Here is a 23,587-nt window from a genome sequence, read left to right as displayed (position 1 = left end):
AAGCGGGGAAAGAAGTACAGAACTGAAAGTTCGGGTGTGTTTAACGTAATGAGTGGAACCTCACCACCCACGTGTAAGCCTCTCCCGGAAATGCAATTTCCTCTTCCAGGAAATAAAGGTGTGGAGAACTTCTGAGCAGCAGCCATGTTTATAAAACAATGAGACAAAGTCTGACACAAAACAGAAATGCCTTGTAATCTGGGGAAGGGAAGGCTGGCTATACAGGATGCTGGGGTCAGAAAGGTCTACAGGTATCCCTAACGCCTACATGTAACAAGAACAAGTCGGGATTTTTTTTTCTTTTAGACGAGATTCAACACAACAACAACAACAACGCCTTTCTAGACATTTGTTGACTATTGTTTTAAAAGATCCAGTCTTCAGATTCATGGGTTTCCAATCGTAGGACTATATGGTTATATAGTAGAGTAGCACGGGTCTCCAGGGACCATTGTCCAAAAGAGAGAGAAGCAGAAGAAGGAGGGTATGGCTATAGAATGGAGGCAGTATTCAACAGTGCCTAAGGGAGCCGTTTCAGACTGGCTTGAGTTTGAATACTGGTTGTGGTACTTTTTTTTTTTTTTTTTTTGCTGTATGCGGGCCTCTCACTGTTGTGGCCTCTCCCGTTGCGGAGCACAGGCCCCGGACGCGCAGGCTCAGCGACCATGGCTCATGGGCCCAGCCGCTCCGCGGCATGTGGGATCTTCCCGGACCGGGGCACGAACCGGTGTCCCTGCATCGGCAGGCGGACTCTCAACCACTGCGCCACCAGGGGAGCCCCTGGTTGTGGTACTTTATTAACTATATGATTGTGGGCAAGCTGCATAATCCTTCTAAGCTGCATTATTCTCGTCTCTAAAATAGAGATGATGATAGTGATGATAATGAGGATATAATATCCACCTCTTAAGATTGTTGTGAGGATTAAATGAATAGTGCATCAAAGGTGCTCATCACAGGGCTTCCCTGGTGGCGCAGTGGTTGAGAGTCCGCCTGCCGATGCAGGGGACACGGGTTCGTGCCCCAGTCCAGGAGGAACCCACATGCCGCGGAGCGGCTGGGCCTGTGAGCCATGGCCGCTGAGCCTGAGCGTCCAGAGCCTGTGCTCTGTGACGGGAGAGGCCACAACAGTGAGAGGCCCGCGTACCGCAAAAAAAAAAAAGTGCTCATCACAAAAATAACTAATTAAAAAAATGAAAAGTGCTCATTACAGCCACTGGTAGATACTCAGTATATGATCATCATCATCATCATTTGAAACTTTTTAAAAGCCACAGACTACTGACTAAATTAAAAGGACATATGACTTTCCCTTGAGCCCCTACATGTGATTAATATTTAACCTTCTCAAATAGTCATTTCTCAAATAGTCATTGAAAACCCCAGCAAGGAGGAATGAGTGGGTTTGCTGTCTCCCAGGCCCTGCAGCCTCTGGCAGTCTGCCATCTCTCTTCCGTGTGACAGGCTCTGCTTAAGGATGGTTGTGGAGAGCCAGGAGGAAGGCATCTTGAACCAGGAGGTTTCCCAGAGAGAAGCTGGGCCTCTTCAGTGGGGGTCGTTTCTCCAGCTCTGCCACCTTGTTCTCAGCCATAGATGCATCTTCCCACCAAATCTCAATAGCATATATACAATGGGCGCCTACTGTGTGCCAGGCTCTGGTGACATCACAGTGAGCCCACACAGCCAATGTCTGTCCACACTCACACCTCCTGGCTACTATCTTCCAAGAGGTGGCAGCCTCTCTGTTGGATGATCCTGGCCCCAGGGTCCATGCAGTGCTGTTACATATTGATAAGTGTGAGAGACAGCAAACTTTTCAGGGAATATATTTTTATCTGTAAAAGGTGTGTGCGTTTGCTTTTCTGAATTTATACAGATTAGGGGGTAAAGTCAGCATATCTGGCTTCCCAGCACAGGCCTGCCACAAGACAGCTATGTGAATTAAGTCAGTAAACCCTTCTGGGCCTCAGTTTTTCATCTTTAGAAGTTTGGGACTAGCTGTAGTCTGAGCTGTAGTCAGCTGACGGTCTATACTTGCATGATCGGAAGCGCGCTGATCCAAGGTTAGGCTCTTCCATACATTTTTAATCTCCCTCTGTTAAAAAAAAAAAAGAAAAAAGAAAAAAAAAGACAAAACAAAGGACTATTGTTTTATTTCTTAAACTAACCTGGGCTTAGTATATTATAGCAACAAAAGCCTACAGCAAGTACATTTTAATCATTTCGTGGCCTAATTGAGAGGGAACGGCCCTGCAGTACTGGTAACCAGTATATAGATTTTCTAACCTGAATGAAAAGTTAATTCTACAGAGCACAGGAAAAAGCACCCCAACTATCCTCATCACGATCATCAGTACCACAAACCAGGCGTAAAATCTTCCAATGACAAATGCACTGATAAGACATTGCACTGCAGCTTCAAGGGCTGTCAAGTTCAAAGCAATGCAACTTGGAAATGATATATAAAACGACTGAGCAGGAACAGTCAGAGGTAGGCCACAACCGAGGAAAGATTATCTAGCGGACAGAACGGCACCAAATCCTTCTCAGGTGGGTCGTTTTAAAAGAACAGGGTTCTAGTCCTTTCTAGTGGAAAAAGCTGGCAAAACAGCTGAAGTTCATTTTACCTAATGACCTCGAGCCTTCCCGTGGGAAGGCTCGTTTCGCTTTTCGGTTTGGTTGGATGGAGAGTCACGTGGACTCGGGGTCCCTCTGCCCGCGCGCGGCGCCTGGCTCAGTATCCCCAGCGCGGGGATGGGTCCTGGTCTCAGGGCCGAAGCCGCCGCGAGCGGAAGCGCGGGGAGGAGCGCTGGGCGGGCCCTAGAGGAGACCTGCGCGCGGCGGGTGGTGCGCGGGCCGCGACTCCGGGGAGGGTGTCGGGGGAGCAGGCTCGGCGGTGGGGCCGCGGGGTGACTAGCGCCCTCTGGCCGGCGCCGCCCGCGGGCGCACCCACCGCGCCGGCACCCCGCTCCCGCGCAGCCACCGCCGCCGCCGCCGCCGCCGCCCAGCCGCGAGCTCGGGCCGCTGTCGCCCGCAGGTAGGTCCCTGCGCCGGGCGCCGACCGGGAGGGCAGGAGCCGCGGGGCCGGGGCCGTGCGCCCTGCGAGGGGCGGAGGGTGGCCACCCAGCTCGGGCTCTGGCTCCTAGCCGGTCCAGGAAGGGGCGAGTAGGCTGATGGCGAACTCGGAAACGGCCACTCGAGCCGCAAACTTTGGGTCTAGTTTCCGTGGTTTCTCGCGCGCGGGGTGCCCGGGATGCGCGGACCTTGGCCGGGCGGAGGCCATTGGGGAAGGGGCCGGGCCGCCTCCTCTTGCTTCTGGGGTTTTCTCTCACCTGAACGAACGGCTTGGGTGGGAGGCAGGGAGGAGGGAGGAGGGCGGCGGAAAGTTTTGTGTTCTCGGCACGTATTGGGAAGGCGAGGTGTTTGATGCAGTGGCAACCTGTCCGCAGAGGAAAATAACCAGTTTTCTTGGCATTTGTTAGAGGATCGGATAGGGCTGCTAACACTCGCTTCTAAACAAACTTGGTTTGTTTCCAGGGGCCGTCGTCGGGGCGAGGCGGGTTTTGATAGATACAAAGAAAAAAAAGTGGTGCTTCAGGCCGTAATTGTGGGTGAGAGCGTTTTTTTCCCTGGTGCTCAATCCTGTAACCTTGGTAAGAATGTTTTTCAGCTTTGAGGGCCACACGTTAAGAAAGTAGAGTCAGTGTCTTTATTTTATTGGGTTTTTAAGGGCCCCGGTTATCAGTGTGAAATGGACCTTTCATGCTAACGGCTCGGCACTCCCCACGGGGTCAATGAAGAGAGGCCCGAGGCGGCCTCACCTGGGAGATGCTGGGATTTCTGCAGGATCAGCACTGCTGAGCTGCCTCGTCCTTCGGGGTTGTCCTGATCAGAGTGGTGCTAAGAAAAGATGATTCCGTGATGGACCAAGCTGACAAGGAAGGAGGTGGTGACACGGGGAGAAGAAGGAGAGGACACTGCTCTGTGTCCGTGGAGAGAATGACCCAGACCAAGGATGATCCATCCCTAGGTAGCGGTAACGTGCGGGTCCTGCAGGTGCCCTGCCCTTTCTGAACACGAGTCTGGTTGTTGCTCTCCTTACATTGTTCTCTAGAAGCTGTGATCACCACCATCCTTTCTTGTTGGGGATACTTGATAGACAAGCCCTGCTCATAAGGTCCCCCCCCAACTCCTACCCCACACCCAAACTTGTGAATCACCATCTTCATTTCCCCCATAACTTATCTTTGTTAACTCTTGTAAAATGGCTGTCTCACCGCGGATACTTAATGTCTTTTAAAAAATGCTGTGTCTGGTGGGAAGGAGGGTGACATTTACTAATTTGGTTGCAAATTACTTTTGAAGTTTATGCACAGCTGTTTGAAATCCCTCGGAGATCAGTGCCATTGTTTGAGGCAGGTGTCTGCCACAGACTGATCTGGTTAGTCTTGTGCTGATTGAACTGTATATATATTTAAAGAGGCAACATGGGAAGAGCTTCTAAAACCTTCAAAGCCCCAGCTGTGGAACTCCTCCAAGTTAGCAATTAAGTCAAAATTAAGTCAAAATTAAGTTGTTTTTTTGGGGGGTTCCCCCCCATAACTTTCCTCTCTGATTTCAAGAGTAACCTGTCGGCATCACCAGCCTTTGTTTCAGCCCCTGTGATTTTTCTTGTAAACTTTTAAAATGTAAACTTCCAGGGAGGACTCTTGTCACCTCCTCCGCCTTATCACTTGTTCGCTTCCGCCACTGTCTTGTGTGATGGTTGCTCAGGATGGCAGGTGGCTCTCAGACGAGCTTGAGCTGCTTTCCTTCTCCCAGACCCTCCTCACTGCAACAGACACTCCCTATTGAGTCTGTTTGGAAGATACATAGGTCAACACTGGAACTTTCTTTTGTGTCACTTGTCTTTCGGGTATGCAGGGATATTGTTCAGTAAGTCACACTGTGGTCCTTCTTCAAATCTCAACACCGAGATGAGATTTCTCTTGTTCACAGCAGGTCCTGGAGGCTCCCTCGAATAGCCCATTTGTCTTTGGCCATTTCTATAAAGGTCCCTCATGCCATTGTAATATATTGTCTCTCTTCTGTGGAAAAGACGAAATTCTTTTGTGTCATGAATTTGGTGTTTTATCTAAAATTCCATGTGGACTGGGTTCAGGATTTTCTTTTGAGAGTGTGGGCTTCTGGTAGAAATCTACCAGGAGATTCAGGAGTAAAGCTCCACAGATCTCCTTATAATGCAGAATTTGACGATAGGACATTTGCCTTCCTTTAAAATAGGAATTGGAATTAGTACTTCCTGTTCTTAGTGCATTTCATGTTTTAGAGTTACTGATTATGTTGTTGGCCTTTGAAAGTATTGCTGATATAGTAATCAAATGTGACTGTTAAGGGTATTTTTGATTTCAGGTGGCTTCCATTTTAGAGGGTTCAATCTTTTATCTGTTTTTCAAGTAATTTTCACAAATCATTTCATAAAAATAAAAAATGGTTGTAAGTCCCAGAGAATACCGATGTATAATGTGGTTTCATATTTGCGTAATTTTGTTGCCCAAAATCAGATTGTAATTAAAAAGTAGGGAAATTAGTCTTGTGGTGACATGACATAGCATTAAACTCATTCTTTCTGTTTCTGTCTATTTTAAAACGTTAAGTGTCTCGTTTTCAAGCAGCAAATCATTCAGGTTTGCTTTCTAATATGTATTTTAACTGTTAAGGCAGAAATTAGGAGAAACTCATAGGAAAACATGATGTCGAGGCAAAAAAGATATAAGGTGTTTCCTTGCAATAATGGAAACATCTTTCATTATTTTAACCTGTCAAGCACTTAGACACATTGCTCTGTCATCTAAAGATATCCTTGGTGCAAAATGAGAACCAGAGGTTTCTGAAATTAGGAATAGCACATCCTAAGCCTGCAATCATAGATTTCTGCTCTGGGATTAAATTAGCGGATATTCAAAGCCACTCAACTCTGGCAGCACATACTTCTACAGATTGATGTTAACTTTTGTTTTTTCAGTTTTATTGGAGCGTAGTTGATTTACAATGTTAGTTTCAGGTGTACAGCAAAAGTGGTTCAGTTATACATACACATATATCCTTTTTCAGATTCTTTCCCCATATAGATGATTACAGAATATTGAGTAGAGTTCCCTGTGCTATACAGTAGGTCCTTGTTGGTTTTCTATTTTATATTTAGTAGTGTGTGTATGTTAATCCCAAGCTCCTAATTTATCCCCCTTCCACACACATTTCCCCTTTGGTAACCATAGGTTTGTTTTCAAAATCTGTGAGTCTGTTTCATAAGTGAGTTCATTTATATCATTTTTTTTAAAAATTATGATAACTTTTGAATTAAGCTAATAATATTGATGGTAATCAGCCAATAAAAGCAATAAGGCATGGTTTTATTGATGTATTATTATTTATAATTTATGTGCCAGACATTATACTCAGTTTTATTTGTATTTGACAGACATTACTGTCTGTAATGTTTAATCTTCGCGAAGCTTATATAAATTTGATATCACCATCACCACCACCATCACCATCCGAATTCTGCAGATGGGGAAACGGAGGCTCAGGGAGGTTGAGTTGCTTGCCCAGCTCTTCCAGCTGGTAACTGTTAGAGTCAGGTGTGTGTGATCACCAAGCATTGCCATAAACCACAGAGCTAGACGACCTACCAATTAAATATTTTAAATTGTGATAAAATACACGTAGCAAAATTTCCCATCTTCCTCATTTTTAAATGTGCAGTTCAGCGGCATTAAGTACATTCACGTTGTCATGCAACTACCACCACTGTCCATCTACAGAGCTCTTTCATCTTGCAAAACTGAAACTATGTACCCATTAAACAATAACTCCCCATCCATCCCTTCCAACAGCCCCTTAAAACCTCCCTTCTACTTTCTGTCTCTGAATTTGATTACTCTAGGGACCTCATATAAATGGAATCAGACAGTATTTGTCTTTTTGTGAATTGCTTATTTCACTTAGCTTAATGTCCTTCAGGTTCGTCTGTGTTGTAGCCCGCGTCAGAATTTCCTTCCTTTTTTAAGGCTGAAGAAGATTCCATTGTATGTATCCACCACATTTTGTTTATCCATTCATCTGTTCATGGACGCTTGGGCTGCTTCCACATTTTGGCTTACGAGTAGTGCTGCTGTGAATATGGGTGTATCTCTTCAAATTTCTGCTTTAGATTCTTTTGGCTGTATACCCAGAAGTGGAATTGCTGGATTAGATGATAATTTCGGGTTTAGTTTTTTGAGGAGCCATCACACTGTTTTCTGTGGCGGCTGCACCATGTTACGCTCCCACCAACAGCACACGAGGGTGTCAGCGTCTCCCGTCCTCTGCAATACTCGACACCCATTATTTTCTGTTTTTTGACAGTTGGCATCCTAATGGGTGTGAGGTTAACCAATTAACCAGTTAGCTTTTTACCAAATCATTTGGTGCCCGACGTGCGGGTTCTCTGGGCCGATGCTGCTCCTGAATTAGTTTTTACCTATCTCACCTTGTGTTTATGTCCCTTTTTCTAGCGAAGAATAACTGGAGGACTTATTACTCCAGCACCTCCTGGAGGACTAGGGAACCCATGGGCAGGAGGGCTCCTGACAGATAAACACCGCGTCTCTGTAGGGAGGGCTGCCCCTGCTTATGTGAAGGACCTCGTGGTTTAGCAATGAATAATTGTTGAGAATCAAGTAAGCGTGGCGTTAGTATTAATGACACTAAATGTTCAGAACAGACCCTTTGCAGAAGATTAGGTAAAGGTTGAGTTATCTCTTATATGTGACCAAAACAAGACAAATTCTTTTTTTTTTTTTTTTTTTGCGATGCGTGGGCCTCTCACTGTTGTGGCCTCTCCCGTTGCGGAGCACAGGCTCCGGACGCGCAGGCTCAGCGGCCATGGCTCACGGACCCAGCCGCTCCGCGGCATGTGGGATCTTCCCAGACCGGGGCACGAACCCGTGTCCCCTGCATCGGCAGGCGGACTCTCAACCACTGCGCCACCAGGGAAGCCCAGGACAAATTCTTAGGACAGTGGAGAGAACCAAAAAGTTGATGGCTGTGGTTTCATCCGTCAAGCTGTTGTTGGGAGGCGCAGAGCCGCACGCTGTGCTGTGTAACCCACCCGGGGCGGAGATGCAGACAGATGAAGGGGAAATTATAAGTGTGATGCTTTCATCATGTATTGGGTTGGCCAAAGAGTTCATTTGGGTTTTTTTTATAACGTCTTATGGAAAAACCCAATGAACTTTTTTGGCCAGCCCAATATTTGTATTGTTATATGTCAGTTTATATGACAACGTTATATGTGTAGTTTGTCTGTTTCTTTCTCTAGAGTATAAACTCCCTGAGGGCTGGCGTTTGTCTGTAGCCGTATTCCCAGCTCCTACAGTAGTGCTGGCACGTAGTGAGTAAATGAGTGCAGAATGAGTGTGTAAGCGCTGTACTAGGGACATACGTGGTGTCATGGGAGCACTAGATCTGGGGTGTCTGAGAAGACGTCCCAGAGAAAGCAACGGCTCAGCTGAGACCTGAGGGGTAGATGAGGATGTTCTGGAAGGTGGGAATGGCATTTTAGGATTGCTGGGAGCATGACATCCTAGTGAGGGAAAGGAAGACAGTCTGGTTTGAGCACAGCTGGTGAGTGAGTAGAGGGGCTGAGCCCAGAGTTCCCCCTCAAAGTGTGCTACTGGCATCAACTACACTCTTTAGTTGAAAGTACAAAGAGCAGACCCTTAGATGCCCTTGGCTATCTTACCCTCTTTCCCGTCTCAGCCCTCTACTCAGTTCACACTGAGTAGATGCTAAAATAAGCATGTAGCAAGTAGAGTGTTGCCAAGATACGGGGGAGTTTCCAAAGCAAGCCAAGTGCTGTGAGTTCATGGTCAGATAAGACAACTCTTCTCAGCCCAGGTGAGCAAGAAGCCAAGTCTTTCATGAAAGTCAGCTGACCTTTCTTTCAGTTTGGGGAGAAATTCACGTCAGCTGCGTGTGTAGCGCTTTTAGAGCAGTAGTCTTCAGCATTTTCCGTTCTGTGGTCCGTGAATGTTTTCAGTGATAGAAAAACAGGCCTCTCACCCAGTGTTTTTTAAACTGCAAGACACAATCCATTATTGGATTATGAAGTTAACTTACTGTGTTGGAACAAGCATATCTTTAAATATGAAGTCGAATGGAACAGAAAAGACCAGTAGGCATTTCATGTAGCAAGAGTAATTCATGAAAGTTTGGGTCCTGGAGTTTGGGACATGTGTCTTACCCAAAAGCTTGAAAATGATAGACCCATGACATTTAGTTTTCTATAATGTTCCTTTTAAGTTATAGAATCACACAGGCGCAGGCCTGGAGGGAGGGCAGGAGAAAGTGACATTAGTTGGGCGATCACCATGCAGGTGCCTGGATACATGGAATTATCTACTCCTACGGTACTGCTCATTGGGTGGCATCTGCAGTTTACAGAGGAGACGCTGAGGCTTGCAGAGCTTAAGAAACTTGACCGAGGGTTACCTGACAAATGACTAGCTGTGAACCCTGATCTCTTGGCTCACAATTTAATCTTGCTTTCAGGCCTCCATAGATTGTATTCCCGCAATTTGAAGACATCTTCTCAGGGAATGTGTTATAACCAGATTCCACGTTAGTTAAGAGGAATATGGACTTTGGGATATACCCCATCTGCTTCTTAAGGAACTAAGTCACATAGGAAGAAGTAGTATTGATTAAACAGACCAGGGCTGTTGACAAAGATGAAAAGGGCCACTCTTTCCTCCCCCCTGAAGCTTTCTCCCTGCCGCTGGGCGAAGCAGCCTCCGTGGAGCCATGTGAGGCGCCGCGCTTTCCTTTCTAAAGCTGGGATCCCTGGGGCCATAGCTGAGTCCCACTGTCTCCTTTTCGCAGTGTGTATCCAGAGGCTAATGAGTTTCTACTGGACAAAGTGATGCAATTATGCAAATTCCTGGTGCGTGATTCCATGATCTCCAGCACCTGCCAGGCTTTCAGACTTTGCCTGGTCAACTCTCTAAAGCAGCTATTTCAGACCGTCTCCTGCCACCGTCACCCCCTCAGCCTGCTTCGCTGAGAAAATGGAAGTTTTCCTGATGAAAACCACCTTACCCTGAGATCACAGGGCTACAAGCCCAACTCTGTCTGGATCCACCCTCCCATCCTTCCCGTCTTTTACAATGAAGAAAAAAGAAAAAAAGCCTCACCTGTCTAATGTTCATCCTCCATTGAAGCTCTGGAATCCATTCTTCCTCCTTGAGAATCTCATTCTCTTGATTATGTTCTCTTGCACCTGTATTTTCCTTCCCTCCCTCATGCCTGGCCCCATTCTCACTGTACAGACATGCTGAAATCCCTCCCTTCTTTGAAGAAAAAGGCCATCCTTCTGTGCCTCCCTCCAGCTACTTCTCTCTTTCCTCCTCTTCACAGCCAGACTCCTTAAATTGTCCTCTGCACCTGCTGCTCTGTGTTCTCCCTCCGTGTCTTGGCCACAGACATCTGGCATTGCCTCTGGGAATGGATCCCACTCCTGTTCCCTTTTGCTGATTCTTGCTATAATTCCTCTCCCGTCTTCCTTGACTTCTCTGTGGCAGACAGCTACTGAGCACCTCTGGATTCTCTGAGCAACGTCTTCCTCCCATCCCCCCTTCCCGTTCTCCTTCCTTCCTCTCTTGTGCTTTTCAAGCTACTGCTCTCCTTTCTGTCCCCTGGAAGGTTGATGTTCCTCAGTGTTCTCACCCCATGGGTAACCTCACCGCTCACTGACCTTAACAGCCACCTCCTGGCTGACCACTGCCCATCCATGACCTATCCAGAGTCCTCTTTTGCTGCTGCTTGACGGGCACATCCAGCACCCCATGCCCCAAACTGCAGGTGTCGTCTTCCCCTTCCTCTTTCCACAGACCCGCCTCCCGTTCTTTTCTGTGTCTGGTGCTGGCATCAGCTGTCCTTGCACAAGCAGAAACCTGGATGTCTTCATTGACTCGTCACCTCCGCAGCTCAGCCCAAACCAAGTTCTGTTACCTGCACCCCCTGCTTATCTTTTTACTCCATCCGCCTTCTCCAGCCCCCACGCTATTTGCAGGTCACACCATTTCTCTTCTGGATCACTGCCAGAACCTCCTCACTGGTCTCTGTTACTGTGGACTGTCCTCCGTGCTGCAGCTGGGAGGATCCTTCTAGAACCCAGATCTGAGCTTGTCACTCCTTGCTTTAAACTCTCCAGTGGCTACCCAGTGTACTTGGAATGAAAGCTGGACCCTGTAACATGAATTAGAAGGTTCTAGTTGGTCTACACTCCCCCGTCCTCTCCAGCCTCATCTCTCCAGCACCACACACATCACTTTCCTCCAAGTCCAAGCCTCTTTGGGTTCCGTAGTGGTTCTGTGCATCCTACTGCCTCATGGAAATTTCTGCCCTACCTCTAATCCCTCCTTCCTTTGGCTATTCTCTACATTTTCAGTGCCTCACTTAGATAGTTTTCCTCTGGAAAACTCTTCCTCCAAATTAGGATGTTGTTTCCTCCCACATGTCCTTAAAGCATGTACGAGATCATCTATATACAGCACTTAGCCCCATGTGTGGCAACCAGTCAGTACACGTTAGCTGGCACGGCACTTAGCATATACTGGTTTCTTTACCTTTAGATGTTCCAAATAGATTGTAAACTCTCTGAGGGCAGAAGGCACGTTCTCTTATTCTTGATTGAATCCCTGGTATCTAGCACTGTTTCTGATGCATCGTAGGTGCTCAATAAATATTAGTGGAATAAATAAATGAGCCAAACATTTTAGAACCTTTATTGTCTAAGGGGCTGTGTGCTAATCCCAATCTAGTAGTTTAAATGTCTACACAAATAGAATCATTATCATCTTCAGCAGTTTTTGCCTGTGGGTCTCTGGAATTATCTAGATACATTCTACCACAGAGTCAGAGTTGAAGGTGATGGGAAACATTTAAAAATGGGAAGACGCAAAAAAAAAAAAAAAAAAAAAAATGGGAAAACGCATCTTGCTACAAGGGAAAAACTCCATCTCCCCATCTCTGTGGTATGATTTTCTCCCTCTGTCATCCTCATAGTTTCTCACTTTGCTGGGAGATGCCAATAATAAAAGGCAAAAAGATTAGGAATGATCAGGAAATAAAAAGTAATATTGAAATATTCTGAAATATCCTACAAGGTTGAGGCAGTAGGTAAACATTAAATGCAAATATACAGCAAACGCAAAATTATTTTAATAAAAAGAAATTATCAAAGGGTAAAAGGTTAAAAAATTTAATGAAACGATAAAAGATTTTAAGGATTCTTCAAAACAAAATCATCATGATCTTACACTTCATTAAGGTAAAAAGTAAAAGACTAAATTTGAGAATTAGGACAATAAAGGCATGCCAAAGATTCAATAATTGAGAGTATTCAAAGAAAAATAGCTTAAAGAGTAATAATTTAGGGGACTCACTGAAAGTGTAACCAGAAATATGGAACCAGCGGAGGAAAATAACATAATATTTAAAGAAGATTAAAGATAAATCCCAGCAGTAATAAAACGAGCACCAGCCTGGGCTTCTAATGGCAAGTAAGGCACAGCTAAAACAATGTTAAAACTGGAGCTTAGGGTTTTAACCTCAAAAGCCTGTGTCACCCCAGTGGGATTTCAGAGGCAGTTCGTAGTATACTTGCTGTGTGAATGCCATCATGTTTCAGGGGAAAAGCTCTGTGAGTTCCACTGTGACATTCCCCCCCCCCCCGGGGGTGGGTGGGGGAATCACACAAGGGCAACCAAAGAGTTATGCTCATCTTTGACTGCAGAACAAGGGAGACATTTCTCCCTGTGTGAGACTCAGCACCCCTTCCTTCCAGAGCCTAATGGTTTCTCCATCCCATGTATCCTGCTTTCCTTTGGGAAATAAGAAAATCAGGTGGCCCCCCAAGTGCATTCCTCACCGTGTTCATGGAGCCTCTTCTCAACCAGAGTCCCTTTAGCAGTCACCCAAGCAAGTGTCTTTGTGTGTTGTACCTTTTCTGTGTAGCTTGTAACGTGTTACCCTCCCTCTTATGCTTCCTCATGTCTCTGGGGACTTGAGATTCTGTCTAGCTCATAAGCAGAGCTCAACAATGATATTCGAATTCAATTAGTATTTCCTGAGGAAGCTCACCTATTCCAGGTCTTCTATTTCCTTCTCTTTCTTAAACTCTCGGCACAGAGCTCAGACCGCATTTTGATTTGCGGAAGTCATGAAGCCTCTCCTAGTCTGGGAATAGATTTTATTTTTCTCTCATCGCTAACAAGAAGGATTCTGACTTTGAATGTCACATTTTTCAGGGCCTAATCATTAGTGCTAAGAGCCCTAAGCACTGCAATGTTGGCCTGTCTGCTTAAGGTGAATGTTAAGGGTCTGGCTCAGAAGTGGTGCATAGGGCCAAGTACGTCGTTACAGTTTGGCGCATTGACGTCTGTTTGGCCAGACTCTATACCCTGTCACCTGTTGCCTTCCTCCCCTCCCCTGCCCAGTTCCATTGTGCCAGTCCCTCCACCTTGCTTTCCTTGCTTCATTTATTTCTCTTGCAATAAATGAAGACATACGGGAGTTGGCACCCAAGGGTATTAATCCAGATTAGATTGTCTTTTTCAGTAGCAGAGACTGGAGAGAGGCTATAGGATCTTGGGGCATCCTTCCCCCTGCCTTTGTCCAGCTTTTCCATGGCCTTGCCAGTCTTCCCAAGCCATCTAACAGTGAAGGCAGATGGAAAGGTCACAGAAATGGGGGCGAGGAGACCCACGTTCTCATTCCTGCTTTGTCATATTGACCATAAGACGAGTGAGTCGGATGAGGAGTCTGTAGGATCCCTCCTGGTCCTAATATTTTGCAGCTGTTTGAGGGGCGGGGGTTCTTTTGATATCTACACATTCTAGTCACACCGGGATTTCACCCAGGCACCTGGTGTGGCGCAGTAGTGGATACATTTCATGGCTCCCAGTCTGTAGTTAGCCCGCTCGTAAGCACAGGTGCAGAACAGAGAATATAACCAGTAGCGTAACCCTTCGCCAGTAAATGGGAGTGCAGTCACCCAAACACTGAAATCATTCCACTGTCATTTAGATTTTGCAAATTAAAACTTCACATGATAACACATTTTTTTCTTCTACTGTGTCAGTGATGACAGTGGCACAAGAAATCTAATAACAACCAGGTTTTCTCAAAATGCCGCTTCTCCAAAAAGAACAACTTGATTTCCTCAGTGGACTTTGTTTCTGGAAGATAGGATCGTGGTGAATAGCATCTTCTCCCCTCTCAGAATGGGAACTCTCTTCATTCTTCTGCATCAGTCATTGGAAAAGAAAAATAAATTAGCATGCATTTTTAAGGACATATTTAGGCTGTACAGATGGAGTGATATTCACAGTAGCCATAAATAAACTCTTTCATCAGAGTAATTCTTACATGCAGCTGAGCCAGTCCTAGATAGTTTTGTAAAACTCCTTTTAATGTTGAAATAATTCAGGGAGAAATAAATTGCATAATTCCAAGTTCTGGAGCAGGGGCAGCCTGAATATTTGCCAAAGGTTCAGCACAAAATACCTTAACCTTCCTCCATTCCAATAAAACGAAGGATTTGACAACAGGGATTCTTTCCTAGTTCCTGGGCATTGAGATTTGTTATTATTTATAGTGCACTTGGGAACTTTGATGAAAAGTGCTTTAGGAAAGAAAGCCACGTGAGCAGTAGGAAAGGCTTTGCATTACTTATTAAAATAAAATGCAACTTACTTGACCCCAAATTGCCAATATTGCCAAGCATAAACTAGCACATAATTTTAGAAATTAATGAAGGCAAAGTTATCCGTTAACAGTTTCCCACAGGCGGAGCTGGTAGTGAGAAATGTCATCACATAACATCATATTTGAATTTTATTATTTCAGTTGAAATGAAAGGAAGAAGGGCAAGCCTTTCTCTTTCGAGAACAGACTAGAGGTATTCAGAACAGAGAGAATATATCTTCCTTTAAATATACAAAATCAGTTTTCTCCTGAAAAAATATTGTAGATATCTTCTCATGGAAAAATAGTCAAGATCTCTAGGTCTAAACATCTAGACCCAGAGAGAGATCACACCGTTTATTCAAGTACTGGCCTATCTCAAGACATTTAGCAATATAGCTAAGAAAGCAAATTATAAAGAACCAACAGACATTCTGCAGGTCCAAAAAGTGAGACACGTGTTTGTTTGGCTCTTTGTCTGAAAACTACCATTAGGAAAGTTCAGACTGAATTCCAGGGAATTTTAATCCACACACTGCATTTTCTTAGCCTTTTTGCAAGATGGAATCAGAGGATTACATTTTCTAAGAACCATTTTTTGTAAAAGCTTGAGCGCTCATCCGTTAAGTGTGACATAGGCTTGAAATAAGAGTTGGTGATAAGTAATTAAGTGAAGTACAGACTTAGCGCATGTTGACAGTGGACCAATGCGATTGTCCTGAACTTGTCAAGGCTGTGGTGTCCTATTTATTTGACCTAGACTACTGCTTTGGGTATCAGTCACCGTGTAACAAACTTCCCTGACACTTAGTGGCTTAAAACAACACCGTTTTCTTTGCTCATGATTCTGTGGCTCAGGAATGTGGGCTGGTTCTGCGCCTGAGGGATTCACCTGGCGTCTCTCGTGAGGTTGTGCACAGATCTGAGATGGGACCACTCATATATTATATGGCACTGGGTAGGTATGGCTCGAAGACTGGGACATCCCGCTCCCTCTCTTTCTCTCTGTGCGGCTACCTTGGGCTTCCTTTCATGGTAATTAGATTCTCAGAGTGAGTGTTCCCAACACACAAAGGCTCACATCTCTTAAGGGCCAAACTAAGAAGACGCAGAGCGTCACGGAGTTCTACTGGTCCAAGCAAAATCCCAGGCCAGCCAAGATCACAGGGAGGGGCCCGGCCAAGTGGCATTGCAGAAGAGCTTTGGAATGGGAGATGCTCTTGCAGCCGTCTGTGGAAACACAGCCTAGCACAAATATTTAGGCTGTTATAGGATAACGTTTCATAAAAGTGACCTCACGTTTATTTTCTGAGATAGAGCCTCTTCACTCTGACAGAAGGACCTGACGAAAACAAAAATCTGATTGCCGTTCTCCGCCTTGCTCTGTGTCACCTACAAAATAAGATCCAGACCCTTCACATGGCTTGCCAGGTCCTTCCCTATCTGTCCCCTGCCTGCCTCTCAGCCTCGCTCTCACCAGGCCCTGAGCACCAGTCGTTCTTCAACCGCCACTTGGTTAGCACAGCTCCACGTGGGACCATGTGCTTGGGATGCACTTCTTCCCATTGCATCCTCACTTGACTGGCCCCTCAGACATCACTGCCTCTGCAAAGGCTCTCCCCTGCTGTATGAAAGCATCCTTCCCCCGGTGAAGTGCCCTGTGAGGAAGCCACCGCAGCAGTAATAACACCCCCTCCTCCCCGACCACACCGTGAGCTCCTTGAGGGCAGGGGTCCGAGTCTCTCTCTCCAGCCCTGGCCTTGTCCCCCACAGAGCAAGCGCTCAGGCATTACAGTCAGCATAGTCTACGCACAGGGTAGAGTGGCGGGGTGCCTGGAGGGAAGACCAGAAAACCCCAAACAGGAAGAAGGCGGTGTGAGGAGGTCAGAGCCGTGAAGAGTGAGCCGAGCGACGGAACCAAAGGTGGATGCAGAACCGCCAACGTGCAGAGAGAGAAAGGGAACACGCTAGACGCACAGAGGACGAGAGACGAGCTGAAACAGTATTCAGTGAGAGCGTAGTGTCATGGGTAAGAAGGAAGAAACAGAAGGCTGACATTGGACCCAGCCATGTGCATCCACAGAGATGCGGGAACCGCACCCTGTCGGGGCATCCCGGACGTGCAGTTAAAAGGCGGGGCACCCCGATGCCAAACAATAACACAGCCTCACTCCACTGCACACCTTCTCAACAGGTGACTGCCCGACCAAGAGGGCGGGAGAGAAGTTGGGCAAAGGGAAGAAGAGTTGCTGCTTCCGGGAAAACCTGTGGGACCATCACTCCTCAGTCCACGGTGGTGCTTATTTCGCTGGTCTGAATAGCTTTCCTCCTGGGCCAAATTGACTCAATAACATCAAAGTGAAACTGTTGTACTTGACGCTGGTGACAAGGTTCAGGGGAAGTGGTGTGACTCAGGGGAGGGAGGATGTAGCTAATCCCCAGCGAGGAAGACCCACTTTGAAAGAGCAGGAGCCGCCTTTTGACAAAACAACTCTAAAGGAAGTAATCATCGTGAGAAAATGTTTTCTGCTAGATGGTGGAGGAAGAAAATATGACCATCTTTCCTTTGACTCTGTTGAGTGTATCAGACTCAGTACTAATACTTATAACTAACTTGGATTGAGCTTTTTCTGCATCCAGGAGCTGCTGCGATCCGTTTACATCTATTAACTCACTGGAGGTGGGTCCTGTTATTGTCCCCATTTTACAGACGAGGAAACCAGTTAAACAGCTTGTTCAGAGTCGCCGAGCTGCTAAACCGCAGAGCCGGGATTTGAACGCAGGCAGTTGGACGCCGTAGTCCATGTTCCTAATGCTCTACTTGGTTTAGGCTGAATGTGGCAATATACTGTATCTACGGACTCACTTTTTAAAAATACTACCTGACAGTGGTATTAATTCTAAGAAATGAGTTTTGAGACTTCTTTCCCTCTTTATATCTCAGTTACAGTTTGGGGCACATTTTAAAATGGCAAATTCTATCAGCTCTGGACACACACACACACACACACACACACACACACACACACACACACACACACACACACACACACACACACACACACACACACACACACACACACACACACACACACACACACACACACACACACACACACACACACACACACACACACACACACTGCTGTAATTTGCAAAGAGCTGTTGAGAAGAAAGTGTGTTTAATTAAAACTGAGTGCGAAATGCAGCCAGGTTAAACTTCTTTGGTGATAACTTTGAAGTTTGAACTTCGACTTTATAAGGCAGTTCTGGAAATGAGAAGAATGACATATTCTTATGCTGTGAGATATACTTAAATTGTTTCTCAGTATATACCTGAGGTAACTTTGTCATTTGCTCTTTAGTCAGTATATCTATGAAATCACTGGTAAGATTCAAATTAATTTTCTGATCCCTTTTATGTCTATTACTTATTAATTGTTGTTATTTGACAAGTTCCTGAAGCACAGGATCCCAAAACGTTGAAAGTGATATCCTTATTCAAGAAAACATGGGCTTCCCAGGTGGCGCAGTGGTTGAGAGTCCGCCTGCCGATGCAGGGGACACGGGTTCGTGCCCCGGTCCGGGAAGATCCCACATGCCGCGGAGCGGCTGGTCCCGTGAGCCATAGCCGCTGAGCCTGCGCATCCGGAGCCTGTGCTCCGCAACGGGAGAGGCCACAACAGTGGGAGGCCCGCGTACCGAAGAAAAAAGAAAACATTTCTTTTGCCAATATTTTCCAAAGAATAATTTAAAAAAATTTTAAGAACTCTGTACTTTATTATTTTTCTGGTTGGTTTGCAAAATAACAACTAGAAATATAATAGATATTTCATATTTGAGCAAATGGACAATTTTCAGAGGTTGAATATAAATATTAGTCCTGAAAATGAGTAAGTAGGAAAATTATAGTAGCCACCGAGGCACATAACACCCACGATGCACCGTCTTGGGGGTAGAAATATAGCGTATCTGTGCTTTCTGTGGCTTCTGTTTTAACCTTATCCTTCTGACCTCCGTGGGCCCCTGCTGCGCAGCCCTCCCCAGCCAGCACTTTTAGAGGATTTATGGGTTTGGCCATAGAGGGAGGGAGAAAGCTGTGACCAAAACAGAGGAATTTGTTTTTTCTTGGAACAGACGTCCCAGCACATCAAAGGGTGACCGCCTTTGGAATGCTACTTCCCACCTGATCTCAAAATACCCTCCAGTACACCGCCTGAAAGTCCTCACTTCCCTTTATTCCAGTACCTGAAATTCTGCCAACTAGAAGTTTAAGAAACACAGATCCTCTTAAAAATGCAAGTACTGCTGAGATTTCCTTCACACGTTAGAGTGGCTTAATCAGTAACTTAGAGAAAAACGGGAACTCTTACAAGATGGAGCAGGCGGGGATTTATTCAGTCCACAAGTATTCATTGGTCAAGCCCTTCACTGATCGTTATCAGCGATTGATGCAGGTGTTGGGAATACAGCGGAGAAAAGAGGGCCAAGGTCTCAGCCCTCACGGAGGAGTAAGATAAATAAACAGGATGTAAATAAGATAATTAGATCCTGGCAGTGCTGTGAAATCAGTAAAGAGAGTGAAGAGCTAAAGAGACGAATTTCCGGAACCTGGCCTGTGCTTAGATTACCAAGTGCTTTCTTTCTATGGAGAGGGAGGGACAGGAAAAACATCTGATACGCACTCAGTGCCATAAAATCATGGTTAGAAAAAAAAAGTAAAAAAGGGTGCTGACAAGTCGTCGGGAGATACGGAAAAAGCATGTTCTGTCCCTCCCTGGTCCCAAGTGATACATAACCCTTGTCATCTTTGTTCCTCCATGAGGCCCTTTGTCATCACTGGCTCCTTTGTCACCACTGGGTTTCTTTACTGGTAAATGCCTGGGACTTCGTAGGTGGTCGTTGTATTTGTTGTCTAAATAGATATATGGAATCTGACTATTCCGATTCTGATGAGTACTGAGGGGCTGTACCTTTAAAAAAAAATGCACAACTTTTCATTGCTTCTTGCTGCAGTTTCAGCAGGTGGGCAAATGAGTAGAAGGAAACTAAAGGGCTATCTAATTACTTCCCACCCCTGCAGCCCAGGCCCCCAAGCTGTCACTCCCTTTCCTCCTTTTAACCTCCACACATGCCACATCGGAGGAAACATGCCTCGCGGTGCTTGAGAATGCACTTGGTACTGTCTAAATAGTTTACTGAAGAAGGAATACCACTAGTCAATTTTAAACAGTCTTTCCCCTGTTGTTTCATCCTAAGGATAAACACTGTCTCTTAGCATTTTCTGATCTTCATAATATTGAGGTAAAAATAAGTGTAGAATTTTAGCAAGTACAAATATGAGTTTTTCTTTCTAGACCTCTCATTTTAAAGGCGAGGAAATGGGGCTCAGATGAGATATTCAGGGTGTCGCAGCTGGTTGGTGGTGGAGTCAAGACCACACTGAAGCCCTCGGGACTTCCACTATATAACTCTGGCTCCAAAACCGCCTTAATAAATACCAGTGGTCTCCCACGCCAATCTCAAAATTCAACTCTAACCTAAACAATCTTCTTTCTCCTCCTGAAACTAAGTGACCGTATCCTCACAAGGGAAGGGACGTGGTCCAGGAAATGATGCTCTTCCAGCAGGCAGGGAGTCCCCTAGGAACTTCATGCTCCCAGGGGCTCCCTGGAGTCAGTCCATCAGCTTTCTTGTCCAAAGCGCTTTCTCAGACTTTGATGCTGTACATCCATGACATTTGCTTGCTAAATCATCAGCTTAACTTATTTACCCCATATCTTTTATCTCAGTTTTCTGGTTGTATTTTATCTAAGTCATCTTTACTTTAGTTGAGCTAAAGCTGTGGTTTTGCAAATTAAATCAGCTGTGGGTTTCTGCATATATCCCCTCCCTGTGTCTACTAAGCTTTTTTTTTTTTTTAACTCACATTATATGTCTGTTTCCATCTTACTAGTTGTGTGAGGGAAGATTTGCTTTGCTGAAGGTTCTTTGAAACATTCAGAACTATTTAGAAGAACACATTTTTAAGAAACCAAAATACTTTTAAATGTCTTGTTTAATCGATATCTTTAGCCCAAGTTGAATTTCCTTAAAGTTTGGAAGTTTGTCCATAATGAAGAAATCGTGTGGCTTTTGGGTCTGGACTTTATACTTTAGGCAAAGAGAAGGTGTTCCATGATTCTCAACGTGGAAGAGATTTGGAAAGGCAGATCTTATGGCTAAGATGGAGGAGGAACAGACAGCATGCAAAGACAAGGGGTTGGTACTAATTAGGAATCTATTGTAATAATCTAAGGAAAACGGCTGAAGTTCTCAAGCTAAAAGATTAAAGAGTAAGGATCAAATACAAAAGAAATAACCAGATAAAATTGGTAGGTCTTGTTGCACAGTTGGATGTAAGAGATGAAAAGAAGAGTACTCACAGTTAATTCCAGTATTTCCAGGTTGGACGATTCAGTGGATGGTAATTCCATTGATCAAGAGAGGAGAGAGAGGAGAGTCTTGGGCATTGAAGAAAAGGTAGAATTAGTATTTATTTTGTCTGTGCTTGAGCTGGTGGAGGTGTCCAGTTTGTAGTTAAAAGTATAGGACTGAAGGGCGTGCAAGTGTAGTTTAAGAAGAAATGTCCTTTTCGAAGTTACCACTAAGTAGAGAATCAGTGAAGCCAGCAACGTGGGTGAGATAAGCCAGAAAGGAGTCAAGTCAAAACCTGGACATATTTCAGAAGTTTAGGTAAAGGAAGTTGAACCAATAGAGTAGCCTGAAGAGGTGGAAAGACAGAAGGAGGGAAGGAGGGGAGTCAGCAGTGTTGTTCAATATCGCGGAAGAAGACCCAGGATGAGCTGGTGGATCTGGAAATTGACATCACTGGTGCCCTTAGGGAGAGCAAGGTCAGCAGAGTGGTAGGCGGCAGAAGCCAAAGGGCAGAGGGTAGAGCAGCTGATGGAAGGTGGAGAAGGGAAGCTTGCTGGTGGAGGAGGGGAGGCGGAGCCATATCTGCAGGAGAAGCCAAGTCACAGCGTGGGCGTGGCCTTACCAGGTTCCTTCTAAATTTAGGGCTCTCTAGAGAAGTGTCATCAGCCACAGCATTTCCCCGGGCCCTGAATCTAGCCACCGCCTCTAAATATCACTGACCAAGCTGTCATAAAGGGGAACTGTTTTCATATGCGTGCCTACTCCAATCTTACCTCCCCTCATTCCAGTTCCAGCCCTTTAATTCCCAGCTCTGAGCCCCATTTCTCTCCTAAAGCTGCCACTGTGGAGTTTTCTGTCTTCAGAAATCTGTGTGGACTTCACCTACTGGCCTTTGTTGCTTTGTGTGTGAGTCATGTATCCCAGGGACACTATCATCTTCTTGAAGTTAATGTGTTTTAATCCATAGAATCATGAAATATCACCATTTCACACATGAGGACATTGGACCCAGGGAGGTGATATAACTTGGCCTAAGGTCACACAGCTGAATTCAACAACCGATGGTTGAATTGGGCGTTGAAAAGGATGGAGAGAAAGATGGGTGTGTTTCTTCCCTAGAATTACTTGAATGAGCTCTGCCAGAGTTTGTTTTTGAGGCTGGTTTTTTTTTTGTTTTTGCTATTTCTGTTGCTAACAAGCACCTTTTTGTTCTGGAGGCCTTCCTCCAGATATAAGATACAATTCCATACTATTAGTTATATTTCAAGTTGTAAAAAATTATCCTCACATTTCCTGCCTCCCAGAGATAACCTTGATTAAAGTTTTAGGTGTTGGAGACTAGTGACACATTTACAGATTTTGAATTTTAGAGAACAGTTTGACAATAACTACTGTAGTTGAAGATGTGTATACACCAGAACCCTGTAGTTCACTACTTTGCCCATATTCTGTAGAAACATGCACCCGAGGAGATATCTGCAAGAATGTTCATAATTGTATGATTAATAAAAGCAAAAAAAAAAAAGCATTGACAGAAGAACGGATAAAGAAATTGTAATATATTTATTTCAATGAAATTCTAAGGAGCAATGATTCTCCAAGTATGGTCCAGAGACCCCTGGAGATCCTGTAGACTTTGAGGGTGTTCCCAGGTCAAAACTCATTTCACAGCATGACTAAGACCTTTTTCACATTTTCAGTCTCATACTCTGAGTTTTCCAGAGGCTGTGTGTTATGATAGCAACAGACTAAACGCAGAAACAGGTGTCAATAGACTAAATGCAGAAACAGGTGTAAGAGGCCAAATGTCTTCTATTAAGCCAGACATTAAAAAGACTTGCAAAAATGTAAAACAGTGCCACTTTTCTCATTGCTTTTTTGCATTGAAAAATATTATTTAATCGTAAAATATGTTGCTTATGCTAACATGTGATAGGTAATGGGTTTTTATTATCTAAAATTAATATATGTGTTTAAAAATCTTCTCATTGTTATTTTCTGATATAACAAATATTGATTAATCCACTTAAACCTCTTTGGCATCCTCAGTGATTTTTAAGAAGGTAAAGGAGTCCTAAGACCAAAAATTTGAGAGCTACAGCTATAGAGCAATGAAAATGAATAAATTGAGATTACATGTATCAAGAAGAATGTATCTCACAAACCTGATAAATGGAGCTGCAGAAGAATATTATAAACAACAATTGAGTTTTAAAGCCAGTAAAATATGCTATATTAGAATAGATATAGATATACAGATATTTGTTACATGTATAAAAAATGGTGGAAATAATAAATTCCGGAGTCTGGATGGTAGTTCTCTTGGTGGGTAGTGAAAGTATGAAAGGGAATTCAATCCAGAGAAGGGCATTGGAAACTT

General features: G+C 44.8%; 1 protein-coding gene and 2 long non-coding RNA genes across 4 annotated transcripts in view; 1 reads left to right on the top strand and 2 right to left on the bottom strand.

The window, feature by feature from the left end:
* The first annotated feature begins 2,773 nt into the window (after nucleotides 1-2,773).
* PRKCQ (protein kinase C theta) overlaps nucleotides 2,774-23,587 on the top strand; it is a 159,505-nt gene continuing 138,691 nt past the window's right edge. For both annotated transcript variants that reach the window (XM_067700760.1, XM_067700752.1), the window contains exon 1: nucleotides 2,774-3,037. The gene's annotated coding sequence lies outside the window, so the exon portion shown is untranslated. The remainder of the gene's footprint in view (nucleotides 3,038-23,587) is intronic.
* Nucleotides 6,007-11,071, bottom strand: LOC137203838 (uncharacterized). Its single transcript, XR_010933323.1, has 2 exons — nucleotides 10,236-11,071; nucleotides 6,007-9,120 (listed from the first exon to the last, which is right to left on the bottom strand). It is a non-coding gene; the product is annotated as an uncharacterized lncRNA (long non-coding RNA).
* LOC137204195 (uncharacterized) lies at nucleotides 12,289-21,824 on the bottom strand. Its single transcript, XR_010933467.1, has 2 exons — nucleotides 21,216-21,824; nucleotides 12,289-14,348 (listed from the first exon to the last, which is right to left on the bottom strand). It is a non-coding gene; the product is annotated as an uncharacterized lncRNA (long non-coding RNA).

Source organism: Pseudorca crassidens, chromosome 1, assembly GCF_039906515.1.
Source record: "Pseudorca crassidens isolate mPseCra1 chromosome 1, mPseCra1.hap1, whole genome shotgun sequence".
NCBI lineage: Eukaryota > Metazoa > Chordata > Mammalia > Artiodactyla > Delphinidae > Pseudorca > Pseudorca crassidens.
This window is presented reverse-complemented; position numbering and strand designations above follow the sequence as displayed.